This window comes from Macrobrachium nipponense, chromosome 34 (assembly GCF_015104395.2).
Source record: "Macrobrachium nipponense isolate FS-2020 chromosome 34, ASM1510439v2, whole genome shotgun sequence".
Taxonomy (NCBI): domain Eukaryota; kingdom Metazoa; phylum Arthropoda; class Malacostraca; order Decapoda; family Palaemonidae; genus Macrobrachium; species Macrobrachium nipponense.
The window spans coordinates 29,944,965-29,952,754 of record NC_061095.1 but is presented as its reverse complement, the minus strand read 5'-3'; positions in this window follow the sequence as shown (position 1 = coordinate 29,952,754).

The following is a 7,790-nucleotide window of genomic DNA, read 5'->3' as shown; positions in this document are numbered from 1 at the left end:
GTGTATCCCTTGTTTTCATGACACGTGTTACAATTAGTTATGTGCTTTTATACTCTGGTAAGCATTTGTAGGCCTAGTAAAACAGTGATTTGGCTTTCTGTGAAATAATAGAGAACCCTGGATGACGGAATGCAACCAGTTTAGGACGATTGGTATGAAAGAGATTATTACTACGACTGGTCGTTAGTCACCTGCTGTGTTCTTCGGTTTTCATCGTCACGGACCTACATATAATATTACATTTGATTACATAATTCTGATACACATACTTTAAATATACTTTTGCTTTAGGGTTTCCGTTCGAAGTGTTTATTGTTTTGCTTAGCTGCTGACCCTGTTTCCGTTCGAAGTTTTATTGTTTTGGTTAGCTGCTGACCTTGTTTCCGTTCGAAGTGTTATTGTTTTGCTTAGCTGCTGGCCCTTGTTTGTTCGGATTGAGTGTTTTATTGTTTTGCTTATTGTTGTTGACCTTGTTTTGTTCAGTTTGTAACAGTTCGGCGCTACCAGAGATTCAATGCTCACGATCTCTTGGGTTAATGAATTTTCTTGTTTAGATACGGTTTTAACAATAGGCACGGATGTTTCTATATCTTTTAGTCCAATTAATGGTTCTTTGCAGTATGGTGCGGGATTGCGGGATAATGCGTCAGCTATGATATTTGCTTTCCCAAGACCTGAATGATCATATGCCAACGAGTTCCTTTGGGACTGTGTTTAAAGCCTTTGAAAAACTTGGTAAGTGACTTATGGTCAGTAAGGACTTTAACAGGATTGCCGTAGATTATGAACTTAAAATGTACTAGTGAGTTAACGATACCTAGCCCTTCCTTGCGTATTAATGCATATTTACTTTCAGAGGGCTTTAGTTTACGTGAATAAAAAGCTATGGGAATAGGGAAGAACTGTTTATCATATTGCTGAAGTAGTACCCCTCTTACCCCTTGGTCTGAGGCGTCTGTTGCAATAAAACAAAATTCCTTATTTAAATCAGGGATTTTTAAGATAGGTGAGCTGCATTATTCCAATTTTAAGATATCGAACACCTGTTGATGCTTTTCAGACCATAATAAATCTACGCCCTTCTTCGTAAGTTCTGTTAAAGGAGCTGTCATGATTGAAGAATTACATATTTACATACGATTGTAATACCCACTACAGCGCAAAAGTGCTGTATCCCTCCTACGTTAATAGGTACCGGAAAGTTATGAATAGCCGACACCTTTCCATGGACTACTTTAAGACCTTGACTAGACACATAAAACGTAAATAAACATGTTCGGTTTTTTAAAACTCACATTAGATATTTTACTCTGAGATTATTTGTCTTAGTCTCTGTAGCACTAGCCCTAGTTTATGTGAATGTACTTTTAAGGTATTAGAAAAGATTACAAGACCAACCAATAGGCATGTTGGGTATCCTCTAAAAGTCTCCAAACACTATATTGTAATTGGGGCACAACGTAAGCCGGAGGCATACGTAAAAATTGATAATGTCCCTTGAGTGTGCTGAAAACGGTGTATGAGGTACAATCACTTAGGTAATGGTATCTGGTGAAAGCCTTTAAGTAAGTCCAGATGGTGAAAAATTTGTTCTGATCTAACAAAGATAAGATATCGCCGGGAATCGTTTCCTTGTTTAAGCGACAGAAATCTACGCAGATACGCCAAGTCCGATCTTTTATGGCATGACGTTTGAGGAAAAATTATATGGGCTATTTGATTTCCTAATGACTCCTATTACTAACATTTTTCAAACTTCGTCATTTATCTCTATTGAAATTTCATTGAGAATCTATACGAAGGTACGTATATAGCTTTATGTTTGTCCTTAGACCGTATTTTGTGTTAAATGACATCCGTTTTGCCCCAGAGATCTCTCGCTAGTGGAGAAACATCCTGGTATTCAGATAAAGGATAAAATTTTTTTTCTTTTTTTTTGCTGAATCACTCTGCTTGAATGACTTTACGGATATTACTTTAGATAGAGTATAAGAGAGATTCATCATACGACTGGTTGGGCTGATTAAAAATTAGCAACAATAAAAAAAAATGCGATATTTATGTGGTATAGGTTTTGTGGATTACTAGATTAACTTGTGCTGCGAGTCAACCGTGTCTAGGGCTTGTTCGCGGATATCGTTATATTTCAGAGTGTCGGGAAGGATTAAAATTTCAGAATCCCAGCAAAGTCTTTTTACACGCACTAAGACATTCGAGGGTGCATGTGTCTCGAGATTTTGCGTGCACACTGCGACTGCGGTTGTGGGAGAATTCTGTTGGGTCGTTGAACAATATGAGACAAATGATTGGTCCTCTTATATAGGTTATTATTTGATTAACTGTCTCTTATTGTTCAAAACGGATTTTAATAAGTTAGAAAGTTTATAGAATTTCCTTTGATAAACACGCCTTATTTGAAAGGAGGTAAGGTAATGTTTTGTATACACATAGATGGATATCTTACGATTACACTAGATACAGATCAATGTTTTTTATAACATTAGAGGTATCTGTAAGTGCTCGCTTATCCGGACTTCTCAATAGGAAGTTCGAACAACAAACAGTTAGTCCGTGTACTAAAGGAATAAAACAAGATATTCTAATTTTTACGGTGTGTACAGTCGGGCTTAATCCACCACTACTTATAGTAACTACGTATAAAATTATGAGAACCTACTCTGATTACTTGATACGGTCGTGTGATTCAAAGGAAAATTCCTTTTAATTCAAAAAGGTATTGGCATAAATGATCCAACATCTCTTTTCCCCGCTTGCTAGAGTCGCTTATTGTGTGGGAATGTGCTATGCTTTGAACACTCGGCAGATTTAACTGACCCTGACCGTTGACTAGATGACACAGTAACCAAGTTGCTTAAGCACGATTTGTTTGTTTCTGTATTTTAGGGCTACTGTTTTACCTATTTCTTGTTATAATAATTAGGATTCTTCCTTTATTACCATCGGCAAACGTATTGTGTGTTTTTGGCATTTTGTGTTGGTTACGTATAAAGCAATGAACGTAAGAATGACTTGAACTATAAAGAATTGAGCGATTACTATTAAAACAAGTTATCTCTACTGCATTATCGTGTACTTGCTGTGGTTTACTTCATTCTTTGCTAAAATTTGAAATAGTGAGGGATCCTGGTTAGAGCATTTAGCCTAATGAAAGTTTTTTTTTTTTTTTTTTTTTTTACAGACATGTTATTCCTTGCAATCCAGCCGTATTTTTAAAGTTAAGTTGAGTCATTGAGGTTCGATATTTTACGCATATAACTAAAAAAACTCAAGGCTAAAACTGCGATCGGGGGGCCTTACACAGGAAGCTTGGACTAATGTTTTCCAAACAAATGAAGGACCACAGGTGACGGAATGTCATCTTAAGCCTACTTATTGTATACGTCATATTAGCAATACTTTATCGTCTCTGGTTCTGATCACATTCCTGCAAGCAATCTGGTTGACCTCTTTAGTTTTAGTTTTTTATATATATGGAATAACATTCCATATTTTTATTTATAGTAATCACTTACATAAAAGCTCGGTCAGCTACAAAAACCAACACTGAATATTACTCAAGCTTGACTTGCATTTGACTTATAGGAGTGTGATACAGACACTATGTGAATATATATAGATATATAGAAAATACTTATAAGTAAAAAAAATTCATGGTGTACACAAATACAGATTCAAGTAATAAAATATAAAACATAATATGCATATGATGATATTCGTAAATTATAGTGATCACGTGATATATACTGATACAGTTTTTCACTTCATCTCTTTAAGATACATATGCTACAGAAAATACTAATGTACTCTGATAATTGCATAGAATAAAGATTAACATGATAAAAATCATAATTTTTAATTGATAAAAATTCATTATATGAAGTGATAAAAATTATTCATTTTTATGCTAACAGATTCATTGATTTTATGCTAACTTTTATATAACTGGTTCATTAATCCATATACCCTAACTTATATATAACTGGTTCATTAATCCATATACTAACTCATATAACTGCAGTTATGGAAGTAAGATAAAAGGTAACAGATTGATTATAGGCTACTGATTTATTTATACATATGTATATGGATTCATATAATTATGATAAATATATGTGCACTTAATACAACTGATTAACATAAATGACTAATCTAAGTGATTGATATAGGTGCACTTCAAATAGATTCCTAGTGCGTACGCGCAAAGATATATTTCGATTCTGTTATTTATGATCATTTATATAATAGATTCCTAGTGCATACACGCAAAGATATATTTCGACTCTGTTATTTATGATCGTATACATGATACTTTATATATAGGATACATGACCGAGGTTATACTACTACACATTTAACTAGTGTTCGAACAACTTTTCGTCCATTACACAGTTCCAGACAACCACCTATAGCCAAATGAAATGGCCAATTCCAAATGGTTAAAACAAGGGGAAAATTGCCTGGGCAGGGTCCAATGTTCTATTTTGGCTTCATACTTGTTCTCTGCATCCTAAGCCACATGAATACGTTCGCAATGAATAAAATCATCCCCAGCACGAGTCCTTCGCCAGCAACGTAGAGTTGAATATCCTTCTGGTCGTAATTGTCGGAAGTATGTCCCTTTTGTAGTCGATTTCTGACGGCCGCCGGAGCATTCCGCATTAAAACGAGATTAACGACGGGATACGGGTGTCGGTCGAAGAAGTCCACGAGATAAGCTTGTTCACTTATGATGGTGCCTATTCCTTTCACATTGTAGGCGGTTGTTACTTGACTGCCGTCGTCCGCAGCGACGAACAATTTTTTGAAGTTGCGATGTGAAACTCTCGTACTGCAGGATACTGTAACCAGGTTCCATTAATCAGCCTGCAAGTGAAATTATACTTGTCACAAGGGCAAAGTAAATTCAGACAACATCCAAATTCGGGAGGGAGAAAGCCATTAAGAACCAGACTTAACCCACATGAATTCGCTGATATTTTATGGAATTCAAAAGAGTCAGCTGTACAAACTTTTTATCCATGGCATTATAACAATAAGTGAACCTATCCAGGTCTCTGATGACTGTAAAAATATCCATAATTATAAAAATAAACAGATATCAATACGAATCCCAAAGAAAATTCGATATTACTGGTAATAAGTTACTAGACAAAGAAGTGGAAAACGGAGCTATTTGTAAGATTGCCAGGCAACATAAGAGTCAAAGAGAATATTAATCATGATTCTGTATTTCTCTATGCTAACTGAAATTAAGCTGTGATACAATCCGATCCTATGTGCCCCTAACAAAAGTTTCATCTTCAATTTTCTCGCGCGCATCCTCTGAGGTTAATTTTTAGGCAGGAGATGCTTTGAAAGCACCCACTATGTAACTAATTTCTATATAAACTTTGGGTTTTTCAAGAAAATGTGACATTTTCCCATGAATGTGATTTACTTGAATTGTAATAGACTAATGTTGCAAGTAAATATTTCATATCCATGACTTGATACTTCTAAATGTCCGTTTACTAATGTCATAAGCTGAATTATTGACTCTAATGTCTATGAGGTTCAGAAAAAATTAGTTCATTTTGATGTTATAGAAATTCTGTTTGCTTATTTTGTTCATTAATTTTAAAATGATTGCAATTCCTTAACTAAAGTTGCATTGCACATACGGATAGACACTTGTACCTAACGTCTGCCTTGCCCATGAGAAGTTCGGGCTAAGCATTCCTCTCTCCGGCCAACCTGCTTTGCAAGCGGTTTATTGAGGTTAAAAGGAACAATGCTGATCCGGCAAACGCGCCATGCTCCTTCAGAACTGATGACGTCGTCACCAGGAGATTGCTCTCAGCCAGCTAAGAGTTACGTTACTCGCTGTAATAAATACAACTTTAGTATAAATTGGGTATTTTTTGTTTTAATACTCCACCCACATGAGAAGAATGTCTAAAAAAAAAAAAAAAACAGTACCAAAATTGAAACAATATTAGTTTCATGTTGGAAATCTGCATGATTGTAAAATAAATGTAATTATGTTAAATTAGATATTCCTTATTCAAACTAATGAAAAGGGTTTCCATACAAATTTTATATATACTATTTGCCCTGTATAAGATTATTCGCATAGATATACATTTTCACTTCTAGACTTCCTGACTTTAAAATCTATTTTATTTTATTTTATTTATTTATTTATTTTATTTTTTTTTTTCATTGACTATGAATATAAATCACCGGGACAGACAATATGTCAGTAGGTTTTGATATGTGTTTGAACTTTTAGCTTATTTGTCATTACTTTAAGCGTTAAGTTAGAGTTCAAATCTTTACGCATATATATTTGGATATTTAATTAACCTATGGTTACGTTTTTGCTTATTGATTTTATCGTGATTCCTTTTTTGTTATAATTTGTAACCCTTCCGACTTCTTACGGAGTGTATTATATCGACTCCACTTGTATCCATATTTATTTTATTTTATTTTTTATATTTGATAAATTAATGGTTGGCTTGAATATGTGGAAAAGTGTCCTAGCGGCGTACCGTATAAGGCTACTTGCGTTATCATTTCTATAGATACAAGATATGAATGATAAAGGTATTTAAAACCGCGAGAACCGCTATAATCCAGTTCGGATCCAATATCACGAGTTGTAACTCGTAAGACATTGACACTTTCCTATTTATCCGTTCTACCAAACCGATTGACTCTGGTGATAAATATAAATATTGGTTTTCTTAATGGAAAGGAATTCACACAACGAGTTAAGGAGATTATTATTGATTTACACCACCCGAGTCAGAGATTATTATGTGTTGAATTCCATGTTTACTGATTTAGCACTCATAAATATTCCTAGCGCACTCAATTGTGGTGTTTGTTTTTAGTGCTATTAATTCTATATAACGTGTCAAGGGAACTATTAACACTAAGAAGTGTTTATTTCCTCTGTCAGACTCATAATTCTGTTAATAATTCTACGTATATTCTTTCAAGGATTGATTTGGCACAGGATAGGCCCCTAAACTGACAGGTGTCTTAGTGTATCCCTTGTTTTCATGACACGTGTTACAATTAGTTATGTGCTTTTTATATCTGTAAGCATTGTAGGCCAGTAAAACAGTGATTTGGCTTTCTGTGAGATAATAGAGAACCCTGGATGACGGAATGCAACCAGTTTAGGACGATTGGTATGAAAGATATTATTACTACTACCTGGTCGTTAGTCACCTGCTGTGTTCTTCGGGTTTTCCTCATCACGGACCTACATATAATATTACATTTGATTACATAATTCTGATACACATACTTTAAATATACTTTTGCTTTAGGGTTTCCATTCGAAGTGTTTATTGTTTTGCTTAGCTGCTGAACCCTGCTTCCGTTCGAAGTTTTATTGTTTTGGTTAGCTGCTGACCTTGTTTCCGTTCGAAGTGTTTATTGTTTTGCTTAGCTGCTGGCCCTTGTTTTGTTCGAAGTGTTTATTGTTTTGCTTATTGTTGTTGACCCTTGTTTTGTTCAGTTTGTAACAGTTTGGCACTCCAACCCAGATATTCAATGCTCACGATCTCTTGGGTTAATGAATTTTCTTGTTTAGATACGGTTTTAACAATAGGCACGGATGTTTTTATATCTTTTAGTCCAATTAATGGTTCTTTGCAGTATGGTGCGGGATTGCGGGATAATGCGTCAGCTATGATATTTGCTTTCCCAGGTAGATATCTTAACTTGGCTCTAAAGACCTGAATGATCATATGCCAACGAGTTCCTTTGGGACT